The sequence below is a fragment of the Lithobates pipiens genome, unplaced genomic scaffold (assembly GCF_037356315.1).
Source record: "Lithobates pipiens isolate NorthernLeopardFrog02 unplaced genomic scaffold, aLitPip1_a1.2 Scaffold_19, whole genome shotgun sequence".
NCBI classification, from domain to species: Eukaryota; Metazoa; Chordata; class Amphibia; order Anura; family Ranidae; genus Lithobates; species Lithobates pipiens.
In genome coordinates this window covers 123,799,177-123,826,867 of record NW_027507764.1, presented here as the reverse complement: position 1 = coordinate 123,826,867, position 27,691 = coordinate 123,799,177, and the positions used below count along the sequence as shown (strand labels likewise).

Sequence of the window (27,691 nt, the reverse complement as noted above, 5' to 3'; positions counted from 1 at the left end):
TACACAAGGTTTTTGTACACACGTTGGCACTTGGATGCACTTTCATGGACTGTTACACAATTGTTTGATGTCACGATTCTTTTGAAGTGTTATTATTAGGATTTGCGTTTTCATCTACATTATTTCACTTGCACTTTATTATGATTGCATAGATCATTTAGATCTCCTCTGTATGAACAACACTAGGAATAAGTTATACTCTGAACACCTTATCAATCACTTGGTATAAATTTCAGCACATTAGTCTGTAGTTATAATTTAAAGTAATTTTAATCGCATGAGTGCGTCTTTTAGATTTTATGCGATTATTTATCAATTTTGTTGCTAGTTTTAATTAATTTTGTGTGGAGCGCAACACCATTTATTGTTTACTTACTATCACTTGAGGGAAGGGTTTGCACCTCTGCCGGTGTTTTTGCTGCAACCATACCAGTCTTCTTGAATTTACCATTGTAGCGCGAGGATAACCTATTATTATCAATTTAGACACTGCAATACAAATATGGGACCAGCTTCTTGGATCTAGAGCCTGACCTTCTAATGCTAAGTGCACACGATCAGACTATCTGGCGGACGTGTGGGCTCCGGCGGACTTTTTCTTTCCAAAAGTCCGGCGGACTTAAAGAAGTTTTGACTCAAAAATTGTCCGCCGACTGAATCCGCCCATTTGTGTGCTAGTCCAGCCAGAGAGAGCGTCATATCAACATCACAAGAAAGAAGAAAAGAAGAGGGCTAGAAGGCGGAGGTGACGGCGTCAGAAGACCGGGCCAACGCTAATAAAAGAGCTGGAAGAAGAAAGCGGAGGCCCAGCAAGAAGAACAAGACTCCCGAAGAGCGGGACAAGACCCCGAAGTCGGAAGAAGACGACCGGACGGCGACGACGAAGAAGAAAGCCGAGCTCCTCCGATAGTAAAAGAGCTAGCAGAAGATAGCGAAAGACCACCGGAGCCGTCTAATAAATTATTTAAAAAACTTGTGTCACTCATCCACACCCCCTTTTCTGACCGGCCAGACTGCGTACTCAGATAAGGGTCTGCAATGGACTTTGGGGGGGACCCCCATGCCGTTTTTTCGGCGTAGGGCTTCCCCTTTAAGTCCATACCAGGTGACGGGGCCAGTGAGGTGTCAACCTGGAGCCGCATTCAAAATGAACAGACTTTTTTCCGTTTGTGGACAAATCCGTTCATTTCAAAAGTCTGGCGGGCTCCCCCCCCCATCCGCCGGATCTCCCCTATCCGCCAGAAAAGTCCGGTCGTGTGGGCAGGTCCACTTGTTCGGAAAGTCCAGCGGACCTCTGCTGCAAAGTCCGGCGGTTTGTCCACCGGACAGTCCGATCGTGTGTACACGGCATAAGACTCACTATTGCTCCACTACCTGTGTCCAGAAGCCTTACTCTGAAATACGCCTACACAGTGCCTGGGACAAGGTCCTCTAGCACCCAAGACCCATTAATGATCCCACAATGAGCTGAACTTCTTTTGCAGCATAGATCGCCAGTCCTGCACTTTGTCCCTCCTCCTACGGAAGCGCCTAAGGCAGAAGCCTCCTCTGTCTACCCCTTGAGGTGGCCCTGCTTATATGTAAGGTGTTTGAAGTGAAGGTTTCCCTAAACGAATTTGTTCTAATACAAGAACACACATTACTCCTCATGCAAGGAAACAACTAATGAGCTTTTAAAGAGTTGCAGGGATCTCCAATCTTTCTAAACAACTGACCAGTTTCTGTCCTTCATACTTTAAGGGGGCTGGACTGTGGCCATTGGGAGTAGAAATTTTCCTGGCATCAGAGGGAGTAAACCATGCATCTTTGGAGTCAGTGAGGAATAGTGCCCCATCATTGGTGTCAATGGGAGAAATAGTGCCCCATTGTTGAGGTCAGTAGTAGGAATGATGCTCCATTGTTGGTGTTAGTGGGAGGAATAACATCTTGTATCAATGGGAAGAAAAGTGCCCAAGGGCTGGATAAAATCAAGTAAAGGGCCGCATCCGGTTTCTGGATTTGGAGACCACTGATCTAGAAAAACAGTCTGTCCTCATATTGTTAAGCGCTGCGCAAACTGTTGGTGCTAAACTCTGTATAATAATAATAATAATAATAATAATAATAATAATAATAATAATGCAGGTGGAGTACAGATAATGCAAGGGCTTACATGTTTCTGCCTATAGCCTTATGCTCCGTATACACGATCTGATTATTGGACAAATGATCGTTTTTTTTTTTGCATGCTAATCTTACGTCTAATCTGATGAGTTAAAAGTCACGAAAATTCCCGTACGACAGAATAAAAATTCGGAAGTGATGTCATGTGTTGTAATGCATGTGTATTGCATTTTCGAACAGCAGCTGTACTGCTTAAAGAGGAAATAAACTCTCCCACTCTGATGCTTCTTTTCATTTAGTCCATTATAATAATAAGTCATTATCAGACTATAGCCACTGTAATCCAGCCCAAATTGCATATTACTTACTGTTTAAAGAAACTTTAAAAAACTTGTTTCCAGGGGTTAGGCAGCACCATCTTAAGTATTGTTTTCTGAGTATACAGTGAAGTGTATTTCCGCCCTTACATTGAGCACTTCCTCTACTGTTAACCAAGCCTCCTTCTCAATCCAACATTTCTATGGCAACCCTGCTTCCCTGTTTATAGCTTACTTGTTTATTTCATAGTATTTACTTGTGCCGATGTCTAATGGCCATTATTGCAGCCTTATCAGCTGAAGCTGATAAGTCTGACAAAGGGAAACAAGTTTAGACTGTATGTGATGTCACATGGTCACATGGTGTGTAGGAGGAAGCTCTGAGTGATTAGCAGAGTTCAGTGTTGTGCCGTAGGAAGTCCTGATAACGGATAGATAAGACAGAGAGTGTGAATTAAATCAGGGGAGATCTGGGCATGCTCAGCGACTTTATTCTACAGAACAACAAGGATTACAACAGAACTAAGAAAGTAAGGAGATATCTACAAGCAATGTTCATTAGGGTTTTTTATGCTGATTTACATGGGACAAAGTTTTGGGGGAGGGTTTACAACCACTTTAAACAAAAATCATACAACCTTCCATGGTACGAAAAAAAATTCCGTGCATGTCCGATAGAATAATATTGGATGAACTGTCCTGATCGGCTCTCAAAAGCTCTGTACCAACGATCCAATTATCATAGGATCGAGTGTTTTTGGATCGTGTGTACGGGGCATTAGTTATAGCCACTGGCAACTCCATCTTTCAAAATAAAGAATTTTATTGTTGCAAGTGGGGTACAGATAATGCAAGAGCTTTTGCATTTGACCTTTAGCCTTAGTCATGAACTACAACTAAGGCTATATGCTTAAACATGTAATCTCTTGCATTATCTGTATCCCACTTGTAACAATAAAATTATTACTTTTGGAAGATTGAGGTGCTGGCTTTCTCCCTTTTCCATGTTGTGTTCTGGTGTAGGAAGGAAGAAACCACAAGCCAGTGAACTGACTGGTCGCTCCCTCGGGGAAATCACACCAGGTGTTTCTTCTTTCACAAAAGCTTTAATGTAGTATAAGCCTTCTGATGGGTAAATCATGCATTTTTTTATACAGTGATAAAAAAAAAAAAAAAAAAAAAAAAAAAGTCCAAAAAGGGACCCCAGGATTTAATTTAAAAAAAAAATGGATCATCTCTCCAAATGGGAGACAATTGGGAGCTATGCAGGAAGTAAGGGGAAATCTTCCCAGTGCAATCACAATTATCAATAAAAAATAAATTACCTAGTAGAAAGAAGACAGTTTGGAACCGCTTTTAGGATTTGGGGGGGGGTTCTGATGACTTCTTATACAAGCGACAAGTGTACAACAGAACAGGAAAAGAAGAGATATACTGAAAAATGGCCAATTTCTAAAGCTGGCCATACACCTATAGATTATCATCTGCAGATTTTCTATTTTTTAGATGAAAAACTGCAGCAGATTTCTCAATGTTTTATAAACTGTGTGGATGGAGGAATCTCCCACTTTTTCCATCCAACCATAGAAAATCTGCAGATAATCTATAGGAGTATGGCCAGCTTTACTCTTTCCAATACTATAAAATGGCTGGAGTTGAGCATTAAAACATATTTATACTACACTATATTGGAAGTGTAATTATAGCTGAATTATTCCGGAACACTCCAATGCCGACTCACAGAACATCTTCCACACCCATCTAATAGTTGCACTTCAGATAATCCTTTTATGGTTCTTGAATGTTTTTTTTTTTGTCATTATTCATATAAAACCAGGATTAAAAATAAATTTGGGAAGGCAGCAGAGGTCTTTTATATTACTAAAGCAGACTAGTAGTGTAAACCCTTCGGATTTTTTTTTTAAGTGATTATATACATATTTTTTCCTTTCAGATTGTATACATTTTGCAGTTTGCAAAGAAAATATATAGCAAAAACATAACACAAAGAAAGTCTGCACAACTTTGAGGCTGGGTTCACACTAGTGCGAATTGGAATGCGTTTTCTCTGCATCCAATTCGCACAGCAGAAGCCTGACCAGCTCTCTATGGAGCCGGCTCACATATCTGTGCAGCAGTGCAATTTGCACAGGCGTCCTGCGGGTCTTTTGCTCCATTTCAGATCCGAATTCAGCCAAACATTCAGACTGAAATCGGACTTGAAAAGGGTGAATGAGGATGTGCCAGACTCCTGCTGCGAGTCGCTGCGTGTTCATATGGGAACCCAGCCTAAAGCCCCATACACACTATCAGATTGTCTGCTGATTTTTGTCTTCAGATTTACCAAAACAATGTAGTGGAAGAGCCTGCCTGATTGCATACACATTGAAACTCCTAAGGTTTGACCTCATATTATATGGTTTTGGTAAATCTGAAGGAAAAAAAAAAAAATCAGCAGAAAACCTGATAGTGTGTATGGGGCTTTGCAGATATTTCCCAGTGTGCCTTATTGTGTGCATTTTCAGATTTTACCATCCTGCAGTCAGTATGTGCCAAGGTAGCATTTTAGTTAATAAATGTTGGTTTTGACACAGGTGATTGAAATGGGCAATTCTGAGGAATTTCTTGCTCAGTAAGAGCAGTCAAAAATTTGGAAAATAAAAATATGGTATACAAAATTGCTACAGAAGCCATATTGTAATATAAAGTTATTAACCCCTTCCTGCCACCACCTGCCACCACCTCCCAGCCCTTTGTGAGGTTCTAAATGCTCGGAGGCGGGCATTCCAATCATGTGCCCTCTCTGATTGGCTGTGATAGTGGTCACATGACCCGCCAGTAACAGGGCACATGCGCCCAGCACAGAAATGTTTACATTTGGGACGCATATATGTGACTTCCCGGTATTAAAGCCCACCCTCCGAGAGGCCACATACTACGGCCGACAGGAAGAGGTTAAATATTACCTTTCCTTTTTTAATCTGCAGCTGCTGTATTTTCAGTAAAACTCCAATGCAATATGGCAACCAGGAGTGATTCTGCACACTGCTGATTTACAGTCACACTCACAGAAATGCCATTCCCTGCTTGTGTGTTTGGCTCACTGATTTTCCCAGAAGTCTGCACGAAGATACAATTGAAATTTTAGGCATTCCTGGCAATGGAAATTTTAGTTTTGGCAAGATACTCTACAAAAAGGTTAAATACTTCTAAAAGGGGATGCACACCCTGCAGCTTTTCTTATCAGAAGACTGAGAGTGCACCAGGCAATTATAAGGAACTAGTCTCTCCCATTCAAAATCGATACCCAAAAGACAGGGTGAAACTAACAGCTTTTCCTTCAGAGAAAAAAAAAAGTTAGCTGTACATTGGTCACCCAAAGGGGAATGTTATTTTGTCAACAAACGTGAAATTACTCTAAGCACTGGGCCTAGTATCCAGAAAAGTGCCAGAGTTTCTAATAGCAACTGACAGTAATTTACCTCTTTATTTCAGACCTGTGAGCCTACAACATTGACTTTTCCTAGAACGAATAGGTGTTCTATGCTATGTTTACCTGAAGAATGGCCCCGATTCCTACCATTCTCCATGACTGAAGCCGGCCATAGATTAATCGAATCTCGGACAGTTCAACAGGGACTGCCTGAAAATTTGATCTCTCAAAGCGAAGGCTGATTGTACTGAAGTCAATCCATCAAATCGACTTCAGTGCAACCAGCCTGTTGGATTTCCTTTCCTGAATTCTGCGGTTGCAGGAAAGAAAATTGCATGATCTATGTTTTACCCAAGTCCCTCATGGGGAGAAACGCAACTTTTTTTGTATAATACTCAACTGACAAAAAAGCTCTGATGGTTTTTTCGTCGGAATTCTGACAGAATTTCACTCAAATTATCTCGCCTACACATGGTCACATCAAATTCCGACCGCCAAGAATGCGGTGACGTGCAACACGTACGAGGGGACTAGAAAAAGGAAGTTCAATACCATAGCTTCCATCTCGTAGTTTAATCTGAGCATGCATGAGTTTTTGCGCGTTGGAATTGCATACACACGATTGGAATTTCTGATAGAATGTTCACAATTTTCCCGATGGAAGAACTTTATCAAATTTTTGCTGGCGCAAATTCAGTTAAATTTCAATGCACACTGTCGCATTTTCCGATGAAAAGCTCTCATCGGTCTTTTGCTGGCCGGAATTCCGATCGCGTGTACGCGGCATAACAGTAGTACTTCTTGCAACATCAGAGAATCCTACTGACCTTGCTGGCCTACAAACAGCTGTGTATGTAAACCCTAAAAACAAAAGTCAATCTATTGTTGCCAGAGCAGGATTTATTAGGTTTATACTTTTTTCACCTAGTCCAGCTACCTTATGCTACCTCCCCCAGCAACCACTTCTGAAGTTCCCCTATGCAACAGAGGTCATCAAGTTGGACAACTTAAAAATAGAGATAGGAAGGAAGCAATTTTCATGAGTAAACAGTATATGCATGGATAGCTGAGATGTGCAGTCTCACTTTTCTGTTCAAAGTACATTTACTAATATTGCCAAGACAAGAAAGGGTCTTTACAAAATAGGAGATATGAAATAAGACAACTTTATTTGTTGTGAAGAAGGTATCTGTAAAAAAAAAAAAAAAAGCCCAACGTCTGTACCCACACTGCATGGGTTAACTGCTGGTTTATTCTAGGGGTGAATGCAAAGCCTATACTCACCCAATCATTTGATCCTCCAGAAAATGGCGCTCCCCTATGTCCAGCGGTGGACTGTTCCTGACGGCTTCACATCCAGAGCCTGTCTATGGGTGTGAGGATACCAGGAACAGTCCACCACACAAAACCTCTGGACTGCTGGGGGGTCTGGGCGGGAAACGAAGGGGCCGGTCTTGCACTGAAAAGATCGGAGGATTAGGCAAGTATATCTCACCAAACCCTAGACTAAAACAAGCAGTTAACTTCACGTCATGGTAAAAAAAAAATAAAAAAAAAAAATTGCCTGAAGTTCCGCTTAAAAAAAAAAAAAAAGAAGGAGGAGGAGGTAAAAATAGATAAAATAGAAGTTGAAAGGGTGTTAATATGGTGGAGTCAAGTAGGAATTGGGGTAGGGGTAGCTTGATCCAATGGGGTATTGGGCCCATCTTGGGGAGGAATTTGTGGTTCCATAGATTTCCTAATGGCCACTAATCATGTATTTATGGTTATAGTTGCAAATGAGTTGACAAACAATGCGACAAAGCGATTTACAGTTCAAAATTTAAAGCAGTCTTTTGCATGGAATACGACATCCACACAAGGTTTCCCGTTAACTACAGTAGTATTTTCATCTTTTATAAAGGCAATTGCACGGAGAGCTGCACATCTAAAAGTGTTATTAGAGTCCAGGTTTTTTTTTTACCAGTCATGTCGTTGTCGAGGCAAATCCTCTCAAGCAGGCCATACACAAGTAGATTTTCTAACATTCATACGCAAGTTCGACAAGATTCGGCTTGATGAATAGTGTTTGAAACTACTTCAAAATGTAGTTTGCAATTGACATTTGATTTTGGAATTAAAAGGCTTTACCAAATGAAAACCACATACATTGTTAGAAATTTGTTCATTTGAGAAAAAAAAAAAAAAAAAAAAAAAAAAAAAAAAAAAAGAGAAGGAGTTTCATCCTGCTCCTTTGAATTTTCTCATCACTGCAGTCGAAAATTAATATCGGTTTGACCCCACTAATGATTAGAAAATCAAATACATTTTCCTAAAATTAAAAATTTTGAATGATATTTGAAATAGTTTATGGCCTGCTTTAGCTCCATTTTCAGAAACTGCCCGTTTAAAGATAAACACTAGAGTTGTTCTTTAGATGACAGATCAACTACACTGCAATCCAATGGCTTATACAAGTTATTTGTTTTCTTGTGATATAACAAAAATAATAATTACAGCACTGATCCAATAATAGAATATTGAATCAGCGCTGTAATTATTTTGTTAGATCACTTAGGGGGTTTTATTTATAGCAGCAGGTTATTGGTAGTAGAATAAGTTATTTGGTTCACCGGTTTCCAATATCATTTTCTCACAATGTTTATATAATCATCAGGGTATATACTTTTTTTTTTTTTGTGCCGAGATGCCACAACGCCATTTTTCATTATTGTAGACAAAAACTCACTCAAGCTCTTTTGGAGGAATGGATACTTTTTCCTATATAAAACTTGATTTTATTGTAAATTTGTATGCTATGAGGAAGGCTCTTGCCACAACATGTTAGCGCTTTGATGTCGCACTGCCGTTTGTGCTCAATAAAGATTTTAGAAGAAGCAATTTTTCATTATTGCTTTAGTTTATGCTCCTGATTGTTACTTTGTATCGATATGCCTTCTCCGATACCTTGCCCACAGTAGGATGACTGCACATTTCTTGGTTTACATTTTTACCATTATATGTGGTCCTTAACCGCTTGATCGCTGTATAAATGTAAATTGTCCCAAAAATGTGTCAAAATTGTCCGATCTGTCTGCCATAATGTCGCAGTCACGATTTAAAAAATAAATAAATTACTGCCATTACTAGGAAAAAAAAAAATTATTAATAAAAATGCCATAAAACTATCCCCTATTTTGTAGACGTGATAACTTTTGCGCAAACCAATCAATAAAGGCTTATTGTGATTTTTTTTTTTAACCAAAAATATGTAGAAGAATACGTATCTGCCTAAACTGAGGAAAAAAAAAGTTTTTTATATATATTTTTGGGGATATTTATTAATTATAGCAAAGTTAAAAATAATGCGTTTTTTTCAAAAAAAAAATTAACAAAAACCGCAGAGGTGATCAAATGCCTCCAAAAGAAAGCTCCATTTGTGAGAAAAAAAAAAAAAGGGATGTCAATTTTGTTTGGGAGTCACATCGCACGACCGCGCAATTGTCAGTTAAAGCCACAAAGTGCCGAATCGCAGAAAGTATTCTGGTCTTTGGCCAGCCAAATCCTCCGGGGCTGAAGTGGTTAAACCTCAACTAACAGATTGATATAGCAACTACACTGTCATCTGGGGAATTCAAATTTTAATGGTTCACTAAAAGCAAGCTGAAAATACCATTTGCACAACAGATTCTTTAATCTGAGGAAGAATTATGATATTGACTTTTTATGCTTTACTGAATGCTAGTCTTGAAATTATATAAGCCATTTTGTATTTGTTTTACCCCGGGGTAATTAAATGCTTACTGTAACCAAACAGGTTACAAAAACTGTGCTATTATATTTCAATCAAATGCTACAGTAAGCTGCAATAAAAAAATAAAAAAAATCTGATTTACAAACAGCCCAGTGCATTGTCATGTCTGCATTGTTTTATACGTTTAGAAAACCCTGCCATTATTATTGATGGCAGTTTCCTGCTGTGCTACAGATCTACTGTACATTTGATGGCTACAGCAAAAATAAAAGCAGGTCAACTCGGGTTACACAGTGGGTTTATTATAAGCCCATGCAGAGCCTCATAGTAAATGTACCCTGTTTTTACTGTGTAATCTTTATACAATTTTAACTATTGAGCTTTAGACACATGTAGAATAGGTGTCTTCTACATAGCCCGGAATTTCCCATTTCTATATGCCATTATAATTAAAGTGGTGTTACACACAAACACAAAAAAATAAATAAAAAAAATATAAGAATGCTTAAAATTTCCCCCAAAAAAAAAAACACAAACACACACACACACACACACACACTTGGATTTTTTTTTAACTCACCTCTAAATGCCTGTTGCTAGGGGGTACCTCGTAGTCTGCCTCCTTCAGTGCCTGGGCTCCTGACGTTACTTCCCATCGGTGCAGGAAGGGCTCAGCTCCGCCTCCTCCCTCCTGTCAGTCATCTGGGACACGCGACAGGTCCCACATGACTGCACGACCAATCACGGCACGTGGCGCCGCTCGTGGCGCCGTGAAGCCACAGCCGGGTGCCCAGAGTTGCAATGCCAGTGCCGCCGAGCGGAGGGGGGACGAGTGGGGCTTTGTTCCCCTGCATCGCTGAACCCTGGGACAGGTAAGTGTCCGATTATTAAAAAAAAGTCAGCAGCTGCAGTATTTGTAGCTGCTGACTTTAAATTTTTTAAACTCCTCTTTAAGTTAAAGTATGACTTAGACCCCTTTCACACTGGGGCGTTTTTCACACTGGGGCGTTTTTCAGGCGTTTTTCATGCACTTTAGCGTTAAAAAAAGCGCCTGAAAGAAGCCGCAACTGCAATCCCAATGTAAAAGCCTGAGTGCTTTAACACTGAGATTCCTTTCACACTGGGGCGTTTTTCAGGTGCTTTAGCATTAAAAAAAAACGCCTGAAAGAAGCTGCAACTGCAATCCCAATGTAAAAGCCCGAGTGCTTTCACACTGAGGCGCTGCGCTGGTAGGGCGTCAAAAAAAGTCCTGCAAGCAGCTTCTTTGCAGCGCTTTTGGAGCGGTGAATACAACACACCTAAAGCGCCCCTTCCCATTGAAATCAATGGGAAGCGCCTGAAAAACGCTATTGGCAGCAGCGTTTTGTGGGCGCTTTTAACCCTTTATTTGGCCACTAGCAGGGGTTAAAAGCACCCCAATAACGCTCGAAAAAAGCTGGTAAAGCGCTGCTAGTTTAAGCGGCGCTTTACGAGCGTTTTTCGGGCGCCGACATTGTGAAAGGGCCCTTAAAGCACTTGGACTTTCACAGTGGGACTGCAGATGAGGCTTCTTTCAAGTGCTTTACAGGCGCTTTTTTTAACGCTAAAGAGCCTGAAAAACGCCCCAGTGTGAAAGGGGTCTAAAAGGCAATTTTTTTTTTTTTTTTGTTTTGGATAGAGGTCAGATCTTAGAGCTGTCTGTGCCCCAGAGATTCACCCTCTCCTTTGTCCTGTTTACAATTATCATTGAAAAAAACCCACCAAAACACACAAAATTTTGGGTTGTCACCAGAAAGGTAATAGAGGACAATGGGGACACTAGTTCTGGTGACCTGGGGGTCCCCAAGGAATCCCCTTAATTTGTAGGGATTTACTCTCACTTCCTGTTTGGCTATGGGACAGGAAGTGAAGGGAAATTTCCGCAATGGGACACAGTTGGCCAAAAACAAAAACGTTTTTGCTTATAGTTCTACTTTAAACATAGTTGTGCAAGTCACAGAGATGGATCAATCTCAGTTGTGCTTAAAGTGTACCAAAGAAATTACCATTTTCAGTGCCGCAAAACACATTGATGGGGTTTTTGAAAGCTTCTACAAGTGCCCATTATATGAAGAAGTAGTTCCCAATCATCCCCTTTTTACACGGGTCCGTCTGCTGACTCCAGTTACTTTTTAGGGCAACAAATACCCACTACTAAATTCCACACCAGGACTCAATCATCATACAGTGGAGGATTTTCTGGATTGGCCCAATGATCACTGAGCATGATCACACTCTGTGTGGAAACAGCCATATTCTCCAAAGCCTTCAGTCTACATTGATCGATTCTTTCTGGGGTCATGCAACCTCACAGATGTACAGGGGTTGATTTACTAAAACTGGAGAGTGCGCAAAATCTGATGCAGCTGCGCATGGCAGCCAATCAGCTTGTAACTTTAGCTTGTTCAAATAAGCTTTGACAATAAGAGCCAGTTCACACTATTGTGATGCGAGAACCCTGCGAATCAACTGCAGGTTCCCGCATCGCACCCGGCATACACGGCAGTTCACACTGCCATATGCAAACTGCTGGGGAGTGTCATTATATGTTAACGACACCCCCATTTCAGCTCGCATATCGCATTGCGAACTGACAGTTCAGACATGAATCGGATCGCATAGGGGTGAACACACATGCAATCCGATTCTGGTCCGAACAGAAAAAAGGGTTCTGTGCATGTTTGCACTGAATGCGGTGCGACATCAGCCATACTATCTGTATGGCTGACATCGCACCCGCACAGACATCTCTTGTAATGTGAACAGCAGTGCGCTACGAATTACATGCAATGTCTGCCATCGCAATAGTGTGAAACAGCCCTAAAACCTGGAAGTTTCTATGCAGAGCTGCACCAGATTTTACACTCTCCAGTTTTAGTAAATCCACCCCCATCTAAAAATTAATTGATCAATTTTTCATTTTATACGTGCAAATACTCTACTACATCCAGACAGAACTCTCTGGGGGGGGGGGGGGGGTGTTATCTTCCCTCATTCCTTCTCTTTTCTTCTTCTTGGCTGGGGATTTCCAACAACGTAAGCCTGAACTCAGTGGCAACTGATGCCCAATATGTTTGGGGGGGGGGGGGTGGACAAACCAAACCCACCCCGCCCCCACTGGAGAGGAACGGGAAGGCAGCAATCCCTGCTCCCCCATGGGAGATGGATGGGAAAATCCCCCAACCCTCCGGAGACGGATGTGCAGAGGGGCAGTGCTCCTGCGTCCCATATGGACGTGCTGCCACTGCCTGAACCTATGGAAAAAAAGAAAAGGAAGAAAAGAAAAGAAAAGAAAAGAAAAGGGACAAACTGGTCAGAGCATTGCCAATGTTCTCCCTGCAGTTGATCTTTCTTATTGCTAACTTACCATGCCTGGATCTAAAAGTCCATTTTGCAGTCCATTCATTCACACAGAGGCAACACGACTTCCAGCATGACTTTGGGAGGCAACCTGGACACGACTTGAGTGTGAATCACAGCGCGACTTACAACACGACTTTAATGTAAAAAAATAAAAATAAAACACGGCATGGGTTCCCCTTCAAGAGCATACCAGGCCCTTCAGGTCTGGCATGGATTTTAAGGGGAACCCCGTGCCCAAAAATAAATAAAAATGGCGTGGGGTCCCCCTCAAAATACATACCAGACCCTTATCCAAGCACGCAACCTGGCAGGCCGCGGGAAAAGGGGGGGACAGAGCGCCCCCGCCCGAACCTTACAACCGGACAAAAACACCGGACCAAGAAGTGGCAGATTGGAGGAAGAAACCGAAGGATGAAGGATGAAGAAGGAAGAAGGAAGAAGACCAGAAGAAAGAAGATAAAAGAAAAAAACTTTAATAAAGGAATTGTCAAAGATCGTCTCCTGTCATTTTTAAACACTTTTTTGGTGAAATGGTAGGGGAACATTTGGGGCTTCCAGATTCCCATAAGCCCGCCGACCCCCACAACCACCGGCCAGTGTTGTGGGGATGAGGCCCTTGCCCTCATCAACATGGGGACAAGGTGCTTTGAGGGGCTACCTCAAACCACCTTCCCAATGTTGAGGACATGTGGCCTGGTATGGTTCAGGGGGGGGGGGGGGCACTCTCTCATCCCCCCCTTTTCCTGCGGCCTGCCAGGTTGCGTGCTCGGATAAGGGTCTGGTATGGATTTTGAGGGGGACCCCCCACGCCATTTTTTATTTTTTTGGCAGGGGGTTCCCCTTAATATCCATACCAGACTCGAAGGGCCTGGTATGGAATTTCGTGGGGAACCTCATGCATTTATTTTTTCTTAATTATGATTTTTTCTTAATGCTAATGACCTGCGTGCAATGCAAATAGCCTTTAAAAACCCATAGAAGACGTACAACATTAGAATCCTGCTATAGCTTGTAGTCAAAATATTCGACCGGGAATGTATGATTGCAGCATCATAAGCGAGTTTCGCTTCTCCGTCGAATCTTCTTTAAACATTCTGCCAGACACCATAAGCCTTCAATGACAGATTCGACCCAATTCATTTAGATTTTTGGACGAATGCAATTTAACGAAAAATGAAATAAATAAAAAACGAATTTCGGGAGTAACTAAATAAATTAATTTTTCGGACGAAAACAAAATTCCGACACAAAATATTCATTTCATAATTTCCAGCAAAAAAGAACAGTGAGCAGAACAGTATGGACTACTGACATCACCAAATCTCCTGAGCCTAATGGTCAGAGGCAGCAGTGCCTGCAGATATACAGTTATGAGGCTATATGCACAGGAGTGGCACATAATGTACCGCTATATCCTAAGGCAGGGCAAAAGGGGCAGCTGCCCAGGGCCCTGTCATTGTTGTGGGGCCCAAAGCAGCTGCCTCATACTTGCCAACTATCCCAGTTTAAATTCCCTTGTGCCTTGAAGTGTTTGTCCTGTGCTGTGTCCCGATATCTCAGTGTAAAGTGCTGGTACTAATGCTGCACAGCTCTGCCCTATTGTTGTGTACAGATGACTCACCTGCAGACCCTGTTTACATGTAAACAACCAGCATTCATATGTAAATAGCGTTGGCATTACTAAGTAAATAGCAGCGGCTGGCGCCACAGATATTTAAATAAAGGTGGCATTCATATGTGTATCATGCTCCCCTGCAGTGAGGAGATGATGTGCTGTAACCTCTAGCAACCAATCAGTGAGCAGTATTACTGCACATTAATCTCTAGAAACCAATCAACAAGCAGGAGTCATTTGCTGTAACCTCTAGCAACTAATCAGTGAACCATGTGTGCTGTAACCTCTAGCAACCAGTCATTAAGCAGTAATGATATGCTGTAACCACTGACAACCAATCACAATTGCTGCCTGTTCTGATACAGTAAACTGATTTAAGTCTAGCTGCTATTTATTGTATGTCTCAGCAGATGGAGAGTGAAATTGCATGCCCCCCCCCCCCCCCCCCCAAGAAAATTCTTGTCCAGGGTCCAATCAATATTAAAGACGGCCCTGGCTATATTGCCAAAGAGGTACATTTTGAGGGTACGGTTTAAGCACAAATTATAATTTCCATATATTCCCTATAAACATAAGAACCTTCAACCTACGCTGTGCTGCTAAAAAAAAAGTTCTCAGCTCATGGACACACTTTGGCCTTTTCACCTTGGGTGCTAAAGGACCTTGTTGCAACATTGACATAATGGCATCTTGTTGATCCTCTAATTTAATGCAAATCTATCAGACAGGATCTGCCTGACTGAAAATGTTGGAAATGCTGCGGTTGGTTAGAGCACCCACAATGTTCCTGGAAGTCAAATACCATGCAATCTAGGTTTCCTAGGCTTTAGGTCATAATGGGTTGGGGTTACTAAAATAGAGTGCAAACGCTGGTGCAGCTCTGAATAGAAACCAATCAGCTTCCAGGTTTTATTGTCAACACTTAACAGAACAAGCTGAAGTTAGAAGCCGATTGGCTACCAGGCACATCTGCACCAGATTCTGATTTAGTAAATCTCCCCCATAGTGGAGTTTTTGTGTGATTAAGTAATTCTCACATGTGCCCTGTTGAATCACCTTAAAATGTCAAGTTCAACCATAGGTTCCATTCAAGTTTTGCATAAGACATGTCATGCCACCGTGATGTCATTAGTGGTTAGTGAAGTCATTGGTTGGAAATGGGTGACAGGTGCTGCACCTTGCCAATAACAATTTGCATCAGCATCCTAATTATATCCGACACCCAGGTGAACCACAGAAACAAGAATGTGACCTTTTCCTAAACCTCCAAATCTGATTCCTAACAGCTTGTTTAGGAAAATTATAACCCGATACACCTAGCAGCTAATGTACAACAGTAAACCAAGTCTTCAGCTGTCAAGCCAGCTATGATTACATGTGTAAATGAGTAAATGATATGAGTAAATTACAGATTCATTTCAAGCCAAAAATGTCAGGTGTGTGATTAAAATTATATTGTTATTTATCACACTGAATTAGAATTGACATATTACTTGACTCAACCACAGTGTAATGTATAAAGTGCTTTGTTTAACAAAATCTGTAGTCTTTGAATGTTGTTCTAAATAAATGAGAAGGATATCCACTTAATGTAGACAATAAAGCGACACAAAACTATATCCTTAGGCTATAAATATGAAGGAGAAAAAACAAAAAAAAAAAAAAAAAAAGGGGGAAGAAGGCGGTTTGGTGCCGACAGGCAACACCATCAATTGCAGTGCAAGACCACACGTTCTATATTAAAAAACAAAACACACACCCATATAAAACATGTAAAAGTCCCACACAACCAGTGTGAAAAAGTGCTCAGCGCCCTCTTCCCTTCACTTCTTAATTAGCCATTCCAGTCCTCCACCCAGTGTTGCCAACCTACCAGATTGAAATTTCCTGACAGGACACCCAAAATTTACTGGCGCAGCCAAGTTTTTGCTTGCATTTACAAACGTTACAAAATTACAGTTTAACCACTGTAGCCCCCAGAAGAATTTACCCTACCCACTTGCTGAGCAGGGCATTTTTTGCGACACGGCACTGCATTGCTTTAACTGACAATTGCGCAGTCCTGCGACTCTGTACCCAAACAAATTTGACGTATTTTTTTCCCCCCAGAAATGGAGATTTATTTTGGTGGCATTTGATCACCTCTGCAGTTATATTGCACTATAAAACAAAAAAAAAAAAAAAAAGGAGCGACAATTTTGAAAAAATATATAATTTAAATTTTGCTATAATAAATATCCCAAAAAAGAAAAAGAAAAAAAAAAAAAAAAAAAATCTTCATCAGTTTATCAATGTATTCTTCTACTAAAATGTGGGCAAAAAACATTTTATATAAAATATTTTTATTTTTATATTGGTTTGCGCAAAAATTATAGCGTCTACAAAACATATTTATGGCATTTTTATTATTACATTTTTTTTTTGTTTTGTTTTTTTGTTTTTTTTACTAGTAATGGCAGTGATTTTTTTCTAACTGTGGAAGGAATGGACTGCCTGGGAGTAGAGAGAGATCTCTGTTCCTGATCACTAGGAACAGCAGATCTTTCTATACTTCCCTAACAGAACAGGGTTCTGTCTGTTTACATCGACAGATCCCCATTCTGTCTCTCCGAGTCAGGAGCGATCAAGGGTCACCACGGGCATCGGCTCCGGTGTTTCGCCCTATAGCCCTTAAAAATCGGTCGCCGTACAGCTACGGCGATTCGCGCAGGGGGAGCCATCCTGCCACTGTATAACAATGGCGCCTGGTGGGCAAGGTGTTAAAGTGAATAATTACACTGCACCAACACGATGCGTCCCTCATGTGTCACAGTGATATTCTTTCTCCAGGTGGTCCCTTCAGTCCAATCAGTACTGACAGTCCCGCTCCCGGCTTGCCGTACGCCTGTCCCACAGACCCACGACGAGGCTCCGTCTAGCTTCCTTGTGTCATGACATCACACAACATGCTCAGGCACCGCCTCCACCAAACCCACTCCCTTGCCAGCGCAACCCAAACACTGTAGCAGGCACTCGGATGGTCTTGGCCAGCTCCAGACTAGAACTGTGCATGCGCAGTTCCACGCCGAGAGTCACAACCATTTAAAATTATATTTTATATCTATACAAATATTTAGCGTTTCATTTCTATTTTAAATTGAATGGGTTGTTTTACAAGGCGATCGTTTACAAGCACCTTAAAAGTGGAGTTTCGGCGAAAAAAATAAAATAAAATAAATAAAAGTCAGCAGCTACAAAACTGCAGCTGCTGACTTAAAAAAGAAAAAAAAAAAAAAAAAGTGGGGGGGGGGGGGGGGGGGGGGAGAAGGAGACTTACCTGTCCAGGGCACCCTCGGTGTCCTTACCCGAAGCTGACCCATCCCTTGGCTCCCGGGTGCAGGCACCGCCATCTTCAGTAAGGGGATCAGAAAGTGAAGCCTTGCAGCTTCACAGCCTGGTTCCCTGCTGCGCATGCGTGAGTCTACCACCTGTACGTCTCCCAGAAGACAGCAGGGGGAACTGAGGAGGGGCCGGACAGTGTAGTTCACAACGGATTCTGCGGCGCTCTTTAAACGGAAGTGGGAGCAAATACCTGTACCTGCATCTGCTCCCCCCTCCCCCCTGAAAGGTGCCAAATGTGACACCATTGGGGGAGACCGGATCAGCGGAAGTTCCATTTGCGGGTGGAACTCCACTTTAAGGAGGTCATGTAGCGCTTTAACGTAGACCTGGGGGTGAGCCTTTATCTGATCTTGCAAGTAACTGATCCTTTCCTCCAATGGATAATTCTCCTCAATTCTCTCCCAGCATAAGAAATAAAAAAAAAAAAAAAAAAAGTGTAGGGAGTGTCCCATCTTATGCAGGGACTTTGGAGGAATTGTATATGATAGCCATTGGGTGCTGATGCTTGTGATCATTCATTCATTCATGATTTGCTTGGATATATCCTTATTCTGTTATCACTGCAAAATAAAACCTTCTAAAATTACTTTGGCGTCAGCGTCCAAGTTGTTGGGCATCAACCCTGGGAACCCCTAGACGTGGAAGAACAAGCCAAGCGGAGGTAACCGGTAAGCCCAATAAAGTTAAGGCCACCCTACAAAAGTTAACCAGTTGTTGCTCAAGGCACATGTAATCTGATACTGACGATTGCCATAAAGCAACAAGATCCGATCCCCCCCCCCCCTTAACATAGGTCAGCTCCTGAGCAGTGTGCTTCCTCTTCTTTGTCATACTGATGTTGCAGACAGCTGCCAGTGACCTAGTCTTCCCTCTCAGATGCCCATCTCTTCCTCTTCCTACAGACAACACACACACACACACACACACTAGGAAGTGAAGTAAAGTAGATTACCGTTCAGCCCTGGCTCACACAGATGCAATGCTGGAAACACACAAGATTCACTGCGTTTCCCCACATCACACTGCAAAGCAATCGCAGTGTCCCTATTAGAGTAATGACACCCCGAACCAGATCACAAAACAGTGCAATTGCCAGCAATTCAGGTGCAAAAAAAAAAAAAGGGGGTCCTGCACCCTTTTGGTGCGGATGCATTGCAATTTGACCCATACAAAATGTATAGCTCAAATTATAACATGCGCACATGCATGCGAATCACATGCAGTGTCCGCATTGCATGAGTGTGAACGCAGGCTCAGTGTTTTTTGCTTTGATGCTGCACCAATGTTCCAGTGATGTGTCCAACTAGAATGTAGCAAAGAGTGTCATACCAGGGGTTGCTACAAAGCTGGGCAAAACCTGGCCTAAATCTACACATCAGCAGAATGCAATTTTTCATTACGTACATGTGTGTACAAGGCCAGAGATGGGGGGGAAAAAAAAAAAAAAGCTAAAATTCCAATCATTCTGCAAATTCCATGGTAAAAGCCATTGAGTAAGCTTCAAAACTTGCTATTACCTCTATGTCTTGATAGCGGAATTTCTAGCTAAAGAAAAATTTGAGGCTGGCTTCACACTGCTGGCGAATGTGGCTCATAGCAGGGAACTGGTGCTTCCCAGTTCTCGGTTTCAGGATCTAATTATTGCCTGAATTCGGGCCTGAAAATGGAGCCAAAGACACACAGGACTCCTGTGCAAGCCGCTCTGCAGCCGCCACAGAGATATGTGAACCAGCTCCACAGAGTGTCGGTCACAATCTCCTGTCATGTAAATTCGATGCAGGGAACTATAGTGTGAACCCAGCCTTAATCTCCTAGGTAACAGGGTAAAATCTGGTTTATATTGTTGAGTATTAAACCCAGGATCCTGCATTCACTATATCTGGTCCCCCACAATACACAGAACATGGAAATTCAATTTTAGTAAATATAAACTGGTAAATACCTTTTCTCATCAGTTAGAGTTGTCTTGCGACTTCTATCAGTGCCTGGTTAAAGCTTGTAGGAAGAGTTTTCATCCTACTCTGACTGTCTTATGAGGCTGCAGGACCCCTGACCCTCTGTCTGGACAGTGCTGATTGGCCCTGTTCTGATCACATGCACTCTCCCAAGCAATGCACACCAAACTGAGCATGTGCAGCTTGTCTCCTAGCCTCGGTCATCAGGAGATGATTTGAGGACTGTAGAAGAAGGGGAGGAGCAGAGAAAACTGGATCCCCTCTGAGTGATCCATGTACATTGCAAGGATTATAACAACCTTTGTTGCAGATTCCTATCTTTTGTTATTCTGAAGAAATCCATGCGTGTTTGTCTGTGTCTCTGTACTGAGTGTGTCTAATGGGAGTGGTTACATAATTAACTATCAGGTGTGCAGCTGCAGGACACTAATGAAGAAATCTGCTGTGCCTGCATCTCTTTAGACATGCTCCTATTGAAAGTATCTCTCCAAAAATGAAGTTTTGGTTGCAGGGGGTGCCTGAAATCTGACTTATCTTAGGCAGACTTCTGGGAAAATTGGTGAGCCAATCACACAAGCAGGAAATCAGGTTTCTGGGGAGTGGTCAGTACACAGTCTATGTACAGAACAACTCCAGGTAGCCATATTGCAATGCATTCTCAGAAAATTAGAGTGCCTGCAGATTGAAAAGGAAAGGTCATTTTTTTTTAATAACGTTCAATTACAATATGAATAGTGTTGCAATTATATACACTATATTGTTTTGTTTATGTGCTATTTTTTTTTCCTCACGAAAGTGGAGTTACCTTTTAACCACTTGCTGACCAGTCATCATAGTGCGTCAGGTCAGCACGATCCCGCAAATTGCCATAGGTGTACATCGGCACCTTTACCTGCACGGCGGGGGACCCGATACACATGGCCGGCGACCACTATGACCGCCGGCCACCCATGGTCGTGAGCCAGAATGGGGATATGTGTATGTAAACACACAAATACCAGTTCTGACATTAGTGGAGAGACAGATCTGCTGTTCCTAGTAATCAGAAACAGCGATCTCTCTCCTCCAATCAGTCTCATCCCCCCATAGTTAAAAACACACATAAGTGAACACATTTAACCCCTTGATCGCCTCCTAGTGTTAACCCCTTCCCTACTAGTGACAGTTGCACAGTAATCAGTACATTTTTATAGCACTGATCGCTGTATAAATATCAATGGTCCCAAAAAAAAAAAAAAAGTCATGGCATAAATCTATCCCTTACAGCTTTTACGAAAGCCAGCCAATCTATATACGCTGATTGTGATTTTTTTTTTTACTAAAAATATGTAGAAATATATATACACACACACACACACACACACACACACACACACACACATCAGCCTAAACTGAAAAACATTTATTATTTTTTTACTTTTTTTGGAATATTTATTATAGTGAATAGTAAAAAATAGTTTGTTTTTCAAAATTGGCGCTTTTTTTATTTATAGCACACAAAATAAAAACTGCAGAGTTGATCAAATACCACCAAAAGAAAGCTCCATTTGTGGGGGGAGAATTCAATTTTGTTTGGGTACAGCATTGCACAAACGCAAAATTGTCAGTTAAAGCGACACAGTGCCGTATCGCAAAAAACGTCCTGGTCATTAAGAGGCAAAATCTTCTGGTCTGTAAGTTGTTAAAGATCTGTATCAATTGCTGCCAGACATGAATGTAAAAAAGGAGTTTTCACTATGGTAGCTTTTTTCAGAGTGGCAATGTTTTTTTTTTTTTTTATATTTCTAGTTAGAGCATTCAGAGACTCAGTTTAAAGATTTTATCAATATCGTTTTAATGAAAAAAAAAAAAAAAGAAGACAATAAATCTGGATACACATTATAAATTTTTGTTGTTCAATTTCTTTTAGATTTACATTCAACTATGTAGTGCCTGCCTGCCTGTAGTGCCTGCCTGATTGCATACAAATTGAGAGCGATTAGGTTTGACCTCATATTATATAGTTTTGGTAAATCTAAAGTAAAGCTGTACAAGAAAATTGTATAGTGTGTAGCCAGCTTTAGTAGGGTGCAATAAATATTTACAGAAAAAGTATGACAAAGCAAACAAGCAAAACAAAAAAAAAAAAATGGAAAGATAAACTAACACCTTACTCCCTTTCTACTTCCCCCATTGTTGATAGAGAAAGTTTAATTTTTTCCTTGTTATGGCTCACTAAAAAACTTAAGAATGCATCCCAAGCCTGGTTAGCAACTTGACGTCCGCGCTATAGCCAAAAGAGGGCTACAGCACGGACCTCAAATGCCAGGAGGGTGTCCATGTACGTCCTCCCGTTCTCTTGCCGCTTGCATGTTCTGTGATTGGCAAGTTCTTCACAGTGGGCCCTTTACCACGTCATCAGCTGATCATGGAAGTAAACAGAATCCAGTTAAGGGCTTTTTTTCCCCCACACTGTCAGTTTGTAACCAAATTCTATTCTTTATGGGGCAAACATTCTTTCATTGTGTTTTTAACACGTAAACAAAGGCTGGGTGTCTAGGCCCATGCAGGGGTAGGGCACCCAGCAACAAGACGCAATACACAGAAACAAAACAAAATAAAAACAAAGGTGTAGTGCATAGCTCACTCAAACAAGTTAATGTGTATGCGAGTATAAAAACATAGAAAATGTATTCATATCATATGCATGTTGAGGTCCCCCACATGGGGCGATGCAATGTTAGAAAATAATCATTAAAGATGACCAACACCGTGATTTATAGAGAGGTGTTCAACTTGAAGGAATCATAGCAGTGGAAGGCTCTGCAAGCCAAGGAGCCCATTCATTTTTTTTGGGCAACCTCTATTGTAGGTATACTGGTAAAAATGCTAAGCGGATTTCACCAAATGCTTTCAGAAAATGATGGAAGTAAGGGAGGACTTTTGACTTTTTCCAGAGTTATAGCTTTTCTTGCGTAGAATATTAACAGGCCAAGGAGTGTCTGTTCTGCGTTCGCGGGAACCAGATCGTCGGTCAGGCCAAGTAAGCAGATTGTGTGAGGGAGTAAAGGAGGTTAGCACAACAGCATTGGTATCACCCACAAATGAGAGATTGCTGGGCAGGTCCAAATGACATGACAAATCTCCCACTAGGTGGTCACAATGCCTAATATACAGCATTTAAAAACATTTTTGGGGTATTTTTTACCCTCCTCCTATTTGTGTCTCTTGAGGTCTATTTTTAATGCCCTGATCACACTTTTACATTTCTTATTGCATTCTTTGTAGTGTTGGAATGCTGACGGTGACCATTCAGCCTTCTTATTTTTTTCCTTTAAATGTGCCATTTTACACTTTAGCCACACAGGTTTAGCTTAACTTCTTTTATACGTGTTGCCCATTAGCATACACTGGATGATGCCATTAATGCATGCCTTGGTTTTTGTTTATAGAATATCTTCCCATTTAATGTGGTGAAGTATGAAGCACAGCTTAGTAAAGTTGACTCTCTTGAAGTTCAATGTTCTTGTCCTATCCTTGTGTCTTCATTATGATTTAAGATGAATGGCATTACCCTGTGATCACCATTTCCCATAAATTCAACGGAGATTTTAACATTTTTCCTTGTAATCAAACCTTACAAAAATTGTGTGGAATTTTGGGCTTTAGGACAAAATTGGGGTCAATTCACTAACATTATTGCATGTGACATTTTATACGAAACACAAATATCACATGCAATATTTAAAATAGCAGTTCACTACAGTTAAATATTGCATTGGGGTTTCCCGCACAATTCATACCAGTCCCTTTAGGAAAAAGGGGGAACAAGTGGCTGCCCTCCTGAACTTCCCCTAACATAGGAGGGCACCCTGGTCCAATGATTGTGGGGGTCTGTAGAATTTGGAAGCCCCCCCTTTAACAATAAGGGAGCTCCCAGATACTGCATCCCCTCTGTGTGAATGCGTAAGGAATACACAGTACGCTTACTCATTCACAAAAAAAAAAAAAAAATAAAAAAAATTATATTATATATATATATATATATATATATATATATATATATATATATATATATATATATATATATATATATATATATATATATTCCCCATTATGCAAGCACATCTACCATCAATAAAAGGACTTAGTGTTTTGTGAAACCACCTGCCCACAGATTCCCACAAACACAGGGAGGCCCAACTGACAGCTGAAGGAACTGGGGGAGGTTGTTAGGACACCAGGGTTAGAGATAGTCTGTCTGATGTGGGGTGCAGAAAAAAAAAAAAAAAAGTCAGGGGGAAAAAGGATGGGAGGTCAGCAGGGCAGTGGATAGGGGTCATTTGAATGGGAGAAAAAAAATTGCACTGGATCACTAGAAAAAGTAGTACATGCAAGTGTTTTAAAAATGCATTGCAACAGGATTGCATGGCATTCTGCGCTTTGGGTGTCGTTATGACTACATTGACACTCCCAGCAGATTGCACACCCAGTGCAGTTTGAACACGGGTTTCTCACACCACATGTGAACAGGCCCACCCAATTGAATTGACTGCATGGTTTTAGAGTTAAAAGTACTCATTGCATAACTTAAAATGATACTAAAGTCTCTTTTTTCTATAAAATAACAGACATTTTATAGTTACCTGCTCTGTGCAGTGGTTTCACACAGAGCAGCCCAGATCTTCCTCTTCTCGGTTCCCTCATCGGGACTCCTGGCTCCTCCCTCCCGTTGAGTGTCCCCACAGCAAGCAGCTTCAAAACACGAGCCGTGGTTCGGCCCGCTCTCTCTCTCCTCACTGTCTAATGGACTTTGACAGAAGCGGGAGCCAATGGCACCGCTGCTGTGTCTCAGGCAATCAGGAGGGTGAGCCCTGGACAGCCGGGGCACTCACGGACACTGCTGAATCGAGATGGGGCTCAGGTAAGTATTGGGGGTGAGCTGAACACAGAAGGCTTTTTATTTTAATGCATAGCATACATTAAGATTAAAAAAAAAAAAAAATAAACACCCCACACACCACCCTTCTGCCTTTACAATCACTTTAACAAGACTAGCTACATCAAAAAGGAAACATTGCAGAGTCATATCCTTTCCAAAAGCTGTGCTGTTCTAAGAGTGAGTCATAGCCTATTCTCAGTGTCTTGATGAATTTCTGCAATACACGTGACTAAAGTACAGAGACTAAGGAAAAAGGAAATCAGGTAAATGGTATATTTTTCAAGCCAACTGACACAATTCACACTCACACACACATATCCCTTTTCTGCCCAATAATAAAATTGGCTGTAGAAATTTGTGGATGGTAGGATATGTAGGCATAATCTGTTTAAAAGGGTTAGTTCACTTTTACAGAAAAAAATAATATGAAATAGTAAACACCGTACACCCTTCCTAACCCTGGCCCCCACTGTACTTACCTCTGGTGCCAAGCTGTCAGTGCCCATGCAGCAGTCCTGGCACTTAGAATCCCTGCTCCTCCCCCTCTTTGTGCAGCACTTTCGAGACGGATCAAATCAATTCTGACTGCACAGAGAAAAGGGAGACGAGGGGAGATTTCAAATCCCCAGAACATATCCTTTAAATTATGCATTATGTCCATACATATACCTGTAAATGAATGTGGCCCCCAAGCTGTGGAGCAGACAGGGCCAGGTTTTATACTTTTGTCAAGACTTTGAACATACTAAGATTTTTTGTTCGAAAATCTACTAGTGTGTACCCAGCTTTACAGAAGTTTAACAAAATTAGCAAACAGTAATAGGTTTGCAGAAGCAACAAAAACATACTGTATTAGCACAAGCAGAAACAATCGCTGCTTTTCTGGTCATCTGTAACATCTTGCTGCTAGGGTTCCTATACAGAACACTTGCTGGTGTTAGACTAGAATATTGTGCAAAGGCAAATATACAGAGTGCTGAAACAGATAAAGTCAGTAACTAGGATACTTCACAGCATAACTTTTAATAAATGATAAAAATCTGTTTCTTAAAGCTTGCCATACATTATGCAATTTTCTTGTTCAATTTCCTTTAGATTTACCTTCAATTATGTAGTGCAAGTGCCTAACTGCTTATTAATTTACAGTGTGTAGGTTTGACCTGATATTATATGGTTTTAGTAAATCTAAAAAAAAAAATAAAAAAAAAAATAAAGGAAAATAAAATAAAAAATAATGTACAATAAAAATGTGTATGGTCAGCCCAAGGCAGGCCATACACAGCAGGAACCAGTTGAGGTTTAAACCGTGTATGGGCAGGCTGAATGTACCAAGTTTTACCTGTGATTATTATGATTATTACTAGCGGCTGTTATAGCCGCTAACAATCACTGTCTTCTCCCGGCGGAGACAGTTTCCCCCGCACTCCCCTTTCCCTCTGCTGGGAGCAGACAATGGCCCGACAGGAGGGATTCCCGCATCAACGCCATCTGTTAATAGGGGAAAATCAAAGAAAGTATAGGTACAGGTAAAAAAAAAAAAATTCAGAAGATGTGCAGCTTACATCTTTCTGCTCTCAGGGGGCCTTAATCACGATAAATTCTATCAAATCTTTATCACTGGCTTGTGGAGCCTGTTGATCGCAGATCTGGGGGGGGGGGGGGGCGCAAATGGGGCAATTGCGCCCCCCCACCTCAGAAAATAGTGAGCAGTCTGTCGGTGACTTAACGAGCAGGTTGCTGAGTGGGCGAGTGAGCAGAGAGATGACATGCCTCACCAGTGGCGACATTATACTGTGCCCCCCCCCCCAATTAAAAAAAGTGTCACAATATACAGGACAGAGGCGCAAAACTGACAGGCTCTAAAGGAACACATGACAGCCAGAACTGCATAGCTCCTTCTCCTCCTTGGGCCAAGTAGCTCTCATTCGCTCGGAAATGCCCACTCCTATTGGCTACATTCAGGGCCAATGGCTGTGAAACAACTAGAGGATTATGGGACATGTAGTCCCAGATACCAGCAGGCCGCAGGACAATTCCCTGCGAGTGCACTGCAGCCCCCAACATGCCGAGTAGGAGGGGGAAGAGGAGTAGCAGGGGAGAGAGGACCATGAGAGGAGAAGAGGGACCACGAGGCTGTCAGGTGGAGGGAGCCAGAGAGAACGTGCCAGTGATTCTACTAAATATCCCCCCAAGGTAAGAACTTACCTCCAAGTGGGGGGAATGGGGGGGAGCAGGGATGCAGGCTTCCATAGGAGGTACAGGACCTTATCACTGGCTGCTCCCACCCTCCACCTGGCTGCATCCACCCTGTCCTCCCATGTGCTCCCCCCTAAAGATAAAAGCTGGAGATGCCCCAACTACGAAGAGAGATTAGATCCACCCTTATTCGAGTACCACACATGATCTGGCTACATCACACCTCCCAGGTAATTGTGGTTTAGATCTATTTCCTCGATTGTGCATGTAAGTGTTCATATGTTAACTCTGATAACTGTTCATGATATTTGCTGTTTGCTGGATATGTGTTTCCGTAGGATATGATGGAATGTCCTTTACTTTCCTATGTGCTTATGTTATTTCCCTTGTTTCTCCCAATAAAATGTTTAAAAAAAAAAAAAAAAAAAGCTGGAGATGCCACTGTCTCTCACCGCCCCCCTGCGTTGCCATGCAGGTGGGGGCAGCAGAGAGAGGACATCTCTCACTGCCCACCTTCACTCTGGGACAACAGGGGAAACTGTCACGTGACAATCCTCATCTGGTGACAGGCAACCGTGACAAGTGACAACCCCAAGCTGGTGGCAGGCGATGGTGGCAAGTGACACACTCAGGGCTCCCACTGATTCTGCATTATG

The 27,691-nt window shown here is 41.8% G+C and overlaps 1 protein-coding gene across 1 annotated transcript in view; it reads right to left on the bottom strand.

The window, feature by feature from the left end:
• Positions 1-27,691, bottom strand: part of PLCD1 (phospholipase C delta 1) — a 175,328-nt gene that overhangs the window by 135,207 nt on the left and 12,430 nt on the right. The gene's annotated exons all lie outside the window — the stretch shown is intronic.